This window comes from Pagrus major, chromosome 13, assembly GCF_040436345.1.
Source record: "Pagrus major chromosome 13, Pma_NU_1.0".
NCBI classification, from domain to species: Eukaryota; Metazoa; Chordata; class Actinopteri; order Spariformes; family Sparidae; genus Pagrus; species Pagrus major.
Window position 1 is genome coordinate 9,642,790 of NC_133227.1, and position 9,587 is coordinate 9,652,376.

Genomic DNA, 9,587 nt, shown 5'->3' on the forward strand with positions numbered 1-9,587 from the left:
ACTAAAAAAAAATCACAGAGGTTGTTTGAGGGTGAGTAACAATGGGGACACAGCCATCCGGCCTCAGCTGCGGTCAAACTGTGAACTGCATTATTAACCGTGCTAGCTGCTGTTTTTGCCTTTGTTGTCGCGTGGTTGCATCCCACATCAGAGGAGTGGCAATGGTTTTTTTAATCCCATAGCTACAAAGTACAGACAGCACAGGATGACAGAAGAAAACAAAGATCAAGAGTGGATAACACACCGACATCCACAATAGATAACACAGAGATGTATTGTCCTGTGGACGTGCTCAGACACACACTGTAAGTGTTAACGCAGTAGAGATTACACTCTTTGGTCGGACTACTGAACAAAGTGTGGGTTACATCAGAGCATTTGTCTTTTGAGGACAATAAAAATACTTATTGAAAAGAAGAAAAAGTCTGTATAGAAAGCTACATGAGTGAAGAGTTAGTGCAAGTTCATTGTCGTCCATCAGATGGCAGGCTTTCTCTTCAGTAATAAAGGCCTGATGCTCTTCATCTGCAATAAATCACACAGACTTTTGACATGTTGTTATGTGAAATTAACATTTTAGGCAGATGTTAGATTATGTAGACAGAGTAGGTGCAAAGCCACAACTCGAGGCTACAACCCCAAGAAGTCATATAAGAGGAGTACGTCTGGATAAATGTATAACCGACCCTGTGACACTGTGACCTTGTTATATCTCATTTTACAAATTACCACAGAGCCTTTGCTCAGTCAGGCTCCTCAGGGACGGAGATGGTGCAAAGCAGTGAAATATTCAGCTCATTAAAACACCAAAGTGACTTTTACTCAAAGTGCTATGTATCTTTAATGTGTGAAAACCGAGTGGATGTTTACATGCAGAGATGCCTGAAATTATTATAATTATAGTTATCATGATTATTATCATTATTACATCTTGGTCACAGCAAGACTTCAGGCAGTAAAAAGCCAGCTTTGGGAATTTAGGAGGACCCAGGAGCACTTACCACAGGCTCGTCATGCTGCTGCTGAGCTCCAGCGGAGCAACAGGGGATTAAAGATTCCAATTTGCAACCTTTTGGTCACAAGGCTGCTGTTTGAACCTTCAAACCTACATGGTCCTGACGCTGACTTTAATGGAGGACTCATTTGCAATTGCTGCATTTATAATTGTGTAATATTTGACAACTACTGTGTGTTTCACCTCTAATCAAATGATGAATGATGAAATGTCTTTTTTCTTTTGGGATAATTAAGTTGATTTTAGTTGCATCTTACTGTAAATATGTTGTTTTCCAACCTGTCCTTGAAGAAATCTCCCTGGTCAAACACTACATGCTTTATCTTCAGAAAAACAAATATCAAAAAGCTGGCCACGTTTTCCCTCTAAAGACTTTCTCATCAAGCACTAATCCGAGTTGCTGCCAGAAAAGTGTTGGCTGGTAGGAGCAAAACTTTGAAATGCCAGGTTCCAACATTTGGCAGCATTTTGTTTTTTCAGAATGAAACCCAGAAACTCTCAGAACACTTCATGTTTAATGACTTTAATAGATGACATTTTCCGGACCCAACAGGGGGAGCATCTTTATCTCTTTTCATTATCACGTTAGACACTTGAAACACACACCCTTTGTTCTGAGATTTTATCACTGCTCAACAAAATCACTCAGTTAAAGTTGCAGTGATAATGCTTATTACATTAACAGCGCAATGATATTAAGAAGAGAGAGTATGACTTAGAAATACTCCTTTTAACTGTTTATTAAACAGTCTCAATGCAATACTGATCACTCTATATGACCTACATAAGCAATTGAGACCATCAGAGAGAAGATTGTCTAATTCTATTTCATCATTATACTGTAGTTAGTCAGTTAAAGGTGCACTGTGTAGTTGTGATCAGAAGAGAAAGAGCTTCATTAACTGATTTCTTTTAAGCCTACATTCTGTTTTACTTTGTTTGTATGTGGCGGACCCTGCCACCTTTGCAGCTTCAAACAGTGTTCTGGACCTTATTTTCCTCTGAGAACATCTTGTTTACTCAGTTATGGAAAAGGTAAATATTTCTGAGTTTGTATTATTTATGGAAGCCCTAAAGGGCCATGCATTCATACATTTTATTTCCTCCGTTTTCCCGTGATAACGAGTTAATTTCATTTGTTTTCTCGAGATCTCGAGTTGTTATCTCGAAATAACAACTGCCGTTTTCCCGAGATAACGGGATAATTTTCTCGAGATAACGAAACTTTGTTTTCCCGAGATAACGGGATAATTTTCTCGAGATAACGAAACTTTGTTTTCCCGAGATAACAATATAATTAATTTGAGATCTCGAGATAATGACTGTGATATGATAGGCCTGAGATTATGGAGACGCCCGGGACCTCGTAGCTGGTCAGCTATGTAGTTAACGACGACATCAGGCTCACTTAGATTGCGCTGCCGATATAGCTGAAGCCTTGCTAACCGTCTTTTTAGATTACGCACACTAATGTGTATATTATCTGTAATAGCAAGGCATAATGCTATTTCAGCCTGTGTCAGGCCTTGATGGCAGTTGTTATTTCGAGATAATAACTCGAGATAATTATGGAAGCCCTAAAGGGCCATGCATTCATACATTTTATTTCCTCCGTTTTCCCGTGATAACGAGTTAATTTCATTTGTTTTCTCGAGATCTCGAGTTATTATCTTGAAATAACAACTGCCGTTTTCCCGAGATAACGGGATAATTTTCTCGAGATCTCGAGATAACGAAACTTTGTTTTCCCGAGATAACAATATAATTAATTTGAGATCTTGAGAAAGCAAAACGATAGTGTAGTATATTAAATCATTGCAGGAAACATCATTCAGTGTAGCAATGTCAGAGGAGCAAGAGCATATCGATCACCGTGTCACATATCTTTTCAATCAAGGCCTGACACAGGCTGAAATAGCATTATGCCTTGCTATTACAGATAATATACACATTAGTGTGCGTAATCTAAAAAGATGTTTTTTTTAGATTACGGTTAGCAGGCCTTCAGCTATATCGGCGGCGCAATCTAAGTGAGCCTGATGTCGTCGTTAACTACATAGCTGACCAGCTACGAGGTCCCGGCGTCTCCATAATCTCAGGCCTATCATATCACAGTCATTATCTCGAGATCTCAAATTAATTATATTGTTATCTCGGGAAAACAAAGTTTCGTTATCTCGAGATCTCGAGAAAATTATCCCGTTATCTCGGGAAAACGGCAGTTGTTATTTCGAGATAATAACTCGAGATCTCGAGAAAACAAATGAAATTAACTCGTTATCACAGGAAAACAGAGGAAATAAAATGTATGAATGCATGGCCCTTTAGGGCTTCCGTAATTATTTCCTAATTAATATTGTTAATACTAAATTTCTGAGTTTGAATTTCTACTTCAAAACTGCATAGAGCCCCTTTAATGGATAAGTCATGAAATTAAAACTATTTTTTATAGTGGAGTGCTGAGGATGAACTGGGGAGTCTCACAGCCTGAGTAAAGATGCTGCTCTGTAGTCTGGTGGTACAACAGGGCACCATCGTCATATTACAGTTATCAATCCTACATACCACAAATACAGACATTACCTCATCGCTATGCGTCCTGTAAACAGCTTTAAAAAAGGAAAAAAACAATGTTAAAAATTTGTTGCGTCTTACTTTACCTCCTTGGAAAGGCAAAAACCCAAAAAGCATAATATGACCTCTACAAATTACAAGTAAGGGGATGTGGGTCGAGCCATAATACACTTGATAGTGGCAGCAAATAGAATCTGAAGAAGGTAGGTATGTCCCTGTCCATCAATACCATCTGCTACATCTCCAAATAGTGGGGTCCTTGGGCAGGAAAATTTATTTTTAATGACATGCTAGGCAATATTGCCTGGAATCAGTTATTTAGAGGGCAAACATCGTGACTCGATAGCATAAATCGTTTGGATTCAATCTTTAGAAGATTACATGTGCTGCTATCTGGACAGGAGATCATAAAATCAAAGCTAAGCAAGTTATTTTACTCAGTGCTTTTGAATTTTTTTCATTGGGTCTGTAGTTATATGTAATATTTGAGTCTGTGGAGCTGAAATAGATATCAGTACGAGTTGCAAGAAGAATACAAGAAGGATGAGAAAAGACAGAGGGTACAGTGAGTAATTGCCTCTGACAGATAAGATGCATTGGAACTTTGTTCCACCACTGAACCAATAAAATATCCTCACCTATTTGGTCCAGTAGAGATGGGAGATATGGTGGCCTGCTGTGGCTATTTTCACCTCTCGAAATAGAATCAATATCTGTTCACATCGTGCTGAGAGGAGGAAACACACACACACATACTTACACACAAAAACACCAAAACATTGCACCTGCTCGGGGGACACAAAGTCTCCCTGTCTTCCTCTGTCTTTTTATCCCTCTCCCTCATTTCCGTTCAGTCCCTAAGCAGATGCAGATTGCTTATGACAGATAGCATTGGGCTGCTGCCATTTCATTAGCGTGATGTATTGCTGGTGACAGGCTCGGGCCAGATGGGCTGGGGGTTTGAGCATCACCTCTAAAATACTGCGCCATCCGGGGAGAATCCTCCCAGATGAGGATGGGCGCGTCTCATCTCTCAGCTGCTGCACCCTCATCCAGTGGTGTTACCCCTGTTGGGAGGGATCACAGCTGAGATTGTCTCTCACCCTGAGCAAGACAAAATGTTCTCAGTGTTCGTTCCAAAACGGGCTTCTAACTCACCGGATAAAAAGACGAAAAGGCGACCTAATCTGCTGAGGTTTATCCATGTTGAACATGGATTTTCCCGTCACCTTATGCAGAGCAAGAAGCTCATTAACTGATCACAATTCAGTCGAATTTAAGAAACATAGTCTCTCAAAGGAACTGAGTCTCTTAAAGGAACAGTTCATCCAAAAATGAACATTCTGTCATTATCTATACACTCTCATGCCGATGGAAAGGTGGATGAAGTTTTGAAGTTCTGAAGTTCTGACAACATTTCTGGAGCTTCAGAGCAAAACAGCAGCATTCTCCTAAACAACTGAAGTAGATGGGGACTGAAAAAAACTGAAAACAATTTGAATGGCCCCATACAGCTCATCTGAAGTAATCTAAGTCTCCAGAAGCCCCAAGATACCAAAATGATTTAAAAAGATGTTGTTAACACCCATTTTAAAGCCAAAATCTTCACTGTACTGTAGCTGCTAAGCTAATAGCGTGTACCCCATCTGAAGTGGGTGCACAGGCTCAAGGGTGTAAATAATGTCTTACAAATCAATTTGGGAACTCTGAAACTTTGATTACATCGGACGAGCTACATTTTATTTTTACTTTCACTTTTTTTTAAACATTGTTTTCACGTTTTAAAACAAGTCCCCATCTACTTCAGTCGTTTAGGAGAATGCTGCAAAGCCATTTTCCTGTGAAGCTCCAGAAATGTTTTATGGACTGCCAAGCTTCATCCAAATTTCCATCAGCATGAGGGTAAGTACTGTAGGTAATGACTGAATTTTCATTTTTGTGTGAACTGTTCCTTTAAGCGTCTGATGCCAGGAGAGGCATTGTGACGTCCTCTGATATATCCCGACTTTTATCTCTTGAACTTCAACTACTGCCTGTTTTCACGCAGTCTTTCACATGTTGATAGGTTGACATCTCTTGAAAAAATAACGCAAAATGGAAAACATCTTTAACTCGTCAGTTATTGTTGTTAAAATTCCAAAAACTGCTGCAAAGATAGGTCATGTTAGGTTGACGGCCAATTAGCAATATTTATTGGCTCTCTAAGAGGGCTGGCAGTCAGTGTTCTTATATGAAAGTTTTCAAAGCAACATGAGACTAAGAAAACTCCGAACAGGCCAAATCGTCTGTGCCAAACACTGCAGGGGCCTCAGTGAAGAGAACTGCAAAATCATTTAATATGTGGAGGGGAAGAGTCTCAAAACTCCCCCGATACAACACCAGCAAACCACATCAAATATGAGGAGTAGTTAAAAATATCTATATTTCTCAATGTCTGAAGGTCACATTTGTCGCCCACTCTTCGTGCTATAATACTGCCTAATTTAATCATCCTAATGTGGATCAAAGGGGCTTTTGTTGAGGAATATGATGTGGAAATTTGATGCCAATCTTCCCCATTAAAAGGCCCATCACAGTAATGAGCCAGGGGCATGAAAAGAAAATGAGCTCTGAGAGAGGAAAGGGGGTGTTACACCAAGACTGAGAGCTCTTATTGTCTTGTTATGACGGTGGGATGATTATGCTGCTTTAACCGGGATACCACAACACACACACACACACACACACACACACACACACACACACACACACACACTGTTTAACCAATGCATAACCAGCGGGTAACTCTTTATAGAATATCACAGCATATGGGAACAGCCATAATGATGCGACAAAACCTTTGATGAAAGTTTAATTGTTTACTTTTTGGGGTCCGCTGCCGTTTTTCGTCGATTCATTAACTATTGAGCGAATCAGAGGACGGCTGACTGAAATGTACAAATTCATAACCTGACTGTAATTATGCTGCCAGACAAAGTGTTGCTTTTGTCCTTGTATCCTCTAGTCTATACCTTCTGATGCTAACTGGTGCATCGGATATCTCGCCGTCTCTCCGTGCCCGAGCCGTGCTACGTATGAATTATGAATGTCTGAAGAGTAAGGGCATTTTTTTTATATTTGCAATTTAAGAGGCCCCAAATCTTTTGCTGTGCTAAATTATTCATGTATTCAAATGAATCTGACTTTGAGGACATTTTTTCCTTTCTTCTCCTCTTTCATGAATTTAGAGTGCACCCTTCAGAGGGTTCGGGCAAAATTGCCTGAGACTATTAGCGGTAAAGGTTTTAGCAGAACGAGGTTTCAAAAGGTTTCAGGCCACTTCACGGGCTCCTTGCTCAAACATGCGTTCTTGTACATCGGTGTTGTTGCCCAGTTTTTTCCCACTTGTGGGAGGGTGTGTTTGGTACGGTGCCGATATCGTCTTTCCATCTCCTCTCATTGTTATTCTGTACAAGTACTCGCTTGTCAGGCTGCTGTCCTGTGTGTGTGTGTGTGTGTGTGTGTGTGTGTGTATCACCGTTATGCCTCAGTATGTTTTCTCAGCTCCGTGGCCTCAGATCTGTGCAGCTCATTTTGACTGGCACGACACTGCCATGAGAGGAAAAGATGGAGTCGGTGCACGTGTATCGGCTGAAGTTTGATCTGAATATCTCGGACACAAAAGATATTAGACTTTAACTTTAGCTTGTCAAAGATTAGGGATGCATAGATACTCTTTCCTGCAACAAGGACAAAGACAAGTGACGCCCTCCTGCGCTCATGTCTTGAATTTGACTTTTGTGATCCTCGCTCTCGGCGGGGAGTTTTCAAATTGGTTCAGATTACCAGAGAGATGTGAAGCATATCTGGTAGTGCAGCTGAAATACACTGAACTACTGACAAATTTGCAACTAATATCCTGACACTTTCCCGTCTGTTAGCTTGAAGTTTAGCAGAACGAGCTCGTCAAATCCCCAAACATACACACACACACTCACTTAAACCCAAAATAGTCTCCAAATGCATTTACAGCCCCCCTCGTTGCTGCATGTCTCCCCCTCATTATCATGCAGTGCAGAGAGTGGTGTCCTCGCAAGGACAGCGCTGGGATGGCATGGAGTCAGAACGGGCTGGGATATCAGGGAATGACACGGAATTGGCGGCCACGCCTTCTGGGATTAGTGACAAAAGCCTGCTGAGGCCAAAGCTCTTATCTCCATCCTTCAGTCCTCTCTCTGTCACACGCAAACACACACAGGCCATGCACACAAGGATGCTCGAGTTAGCACAGAGACGAGCACATGTACTCGCATGGACACGATTCGTTTTGCCAAACACATTCCCGCTTTAGGAAAAGAAGGAATTGTGTGAGTGTAAGGATTCCCTGTGATAGGTTTAGGAATGGTTTTGCAGAGTGTGATTAGCAGAGTGGAGGTCAGGAGGAATAATTATTGCATAATCAAATGATGTGCAATGTTCTGTCCCTCTGTCCTTGGTTTCCCCCTCAACACCAGTAAACCAGCCTGGAGCATCTCATTTAAAATATTTATCAACACTTTTTCCCTCCTTTTGGCTCGTTCAGATTAAGAAAATATTCACAAACGGATATATGCTCATCAGATGAATCCCAGGCCTTTTCACATAAGCCGTCACATTTTTGTCTGAAGTACACATGCATACCAGCCATGTGATGTTCGCTGAAGCTGGATTTGGATGTGAAATAAAGTCATCGTCCTCTCATCTCAACTCTCTCTGTTCTCCGCCGCTGCCATTCCCCCTCTGGTGCCGGTGTCAGCGGGCAGATGGTGGCAGGCTGAGGCATCTGTGGAAGAGGAGGCACCTTTTTCCCCTTCACAGAGCAGAGACAGGTGTCATCTGCCTCACAATTAACATCTTCATGAATACCATTAAGGTGCTAACAAGCTCGAGTGTGAAGTTCAGGGTCATGTGCAAAATTTATTTTTGATCAAAAGCGACGGAAACTTATTTGGAGTGTTCACCCAATTAATAAAAACATTTTCTTAACTTGAACTCCTCTCTACCAGAGAAATAGTCTTTATAAAAGCAGCGACAGTGTGTTCTGTGGATTCTCCAAACTAACATGAGCACTGTTCCTGCAAGATCGCACTGTTGAATTTTTTAGCCATGCTGGCGGCGTGGCTCCAGGGATGGAAGGAAATGTTGGCCTGTTTGTCTGTTGGTTGACCGTCTGTCGGCGAGTCCACCAGTTTGTTCCAATGAAATATCTTGACAAATATGGGATGGATTGCAAAGAAAAGTTTTTTGTTTGTTTGTTTTTGGGGTGTTTTACAGAAGTTTATGGTTTCCAGGACACGATTCAGTGATTTTGGTGATCCTCTGACGCACATATCCATCGTATACTGTCTTGTATTTTACAGTACGGTCCAGAACAGTCGCTATTTTTTGTTTTTTGTTGTCCTTGTTTCTAGCTGTATGTCAATTTCTGTGTCAGTACACAAAGAGTTGACAGGAGATTCTGATTCTGAAATATCTCAACACCTACCTGATGGATTGTCAGATGATGGAGTCTAATAACTTTGGTGATGTTTCTTCTAGCGCTATCATCAAGTCAAGATGGTAGATGACCAAATACCTGCAAAACTAATGACATTCCCATCAGGCTCGGCTGTACTTGGTGTTTACAGATAATTAACACACGTCAGCATGTGAACAAATAAATTCCAGCTCCATTGTATTTGGGTAGTGGCATGAATTGCAGATTTAAATGTCAAAACTTGTCAAAACTATCTGCATTGTTAGATACCTGACCCATGTGGCAATAAATGTCAGCAACGTGTGTTGTTGTAAACCATGGATATGTTGCAACTTCACATTATTTTAGGATTAATCTTCTATTTCATGTTGTGGCAATGCTGTGCTTATGCTCTGGTTAGGCGTAGGCACAAAACTCACTTGGTTAGGGTTAGGAAAAGATCGTGTTATGGCTTAAAATACCTGCTTTTGTCGCCACCAACACGACTGGAGATTTCCTGACTTC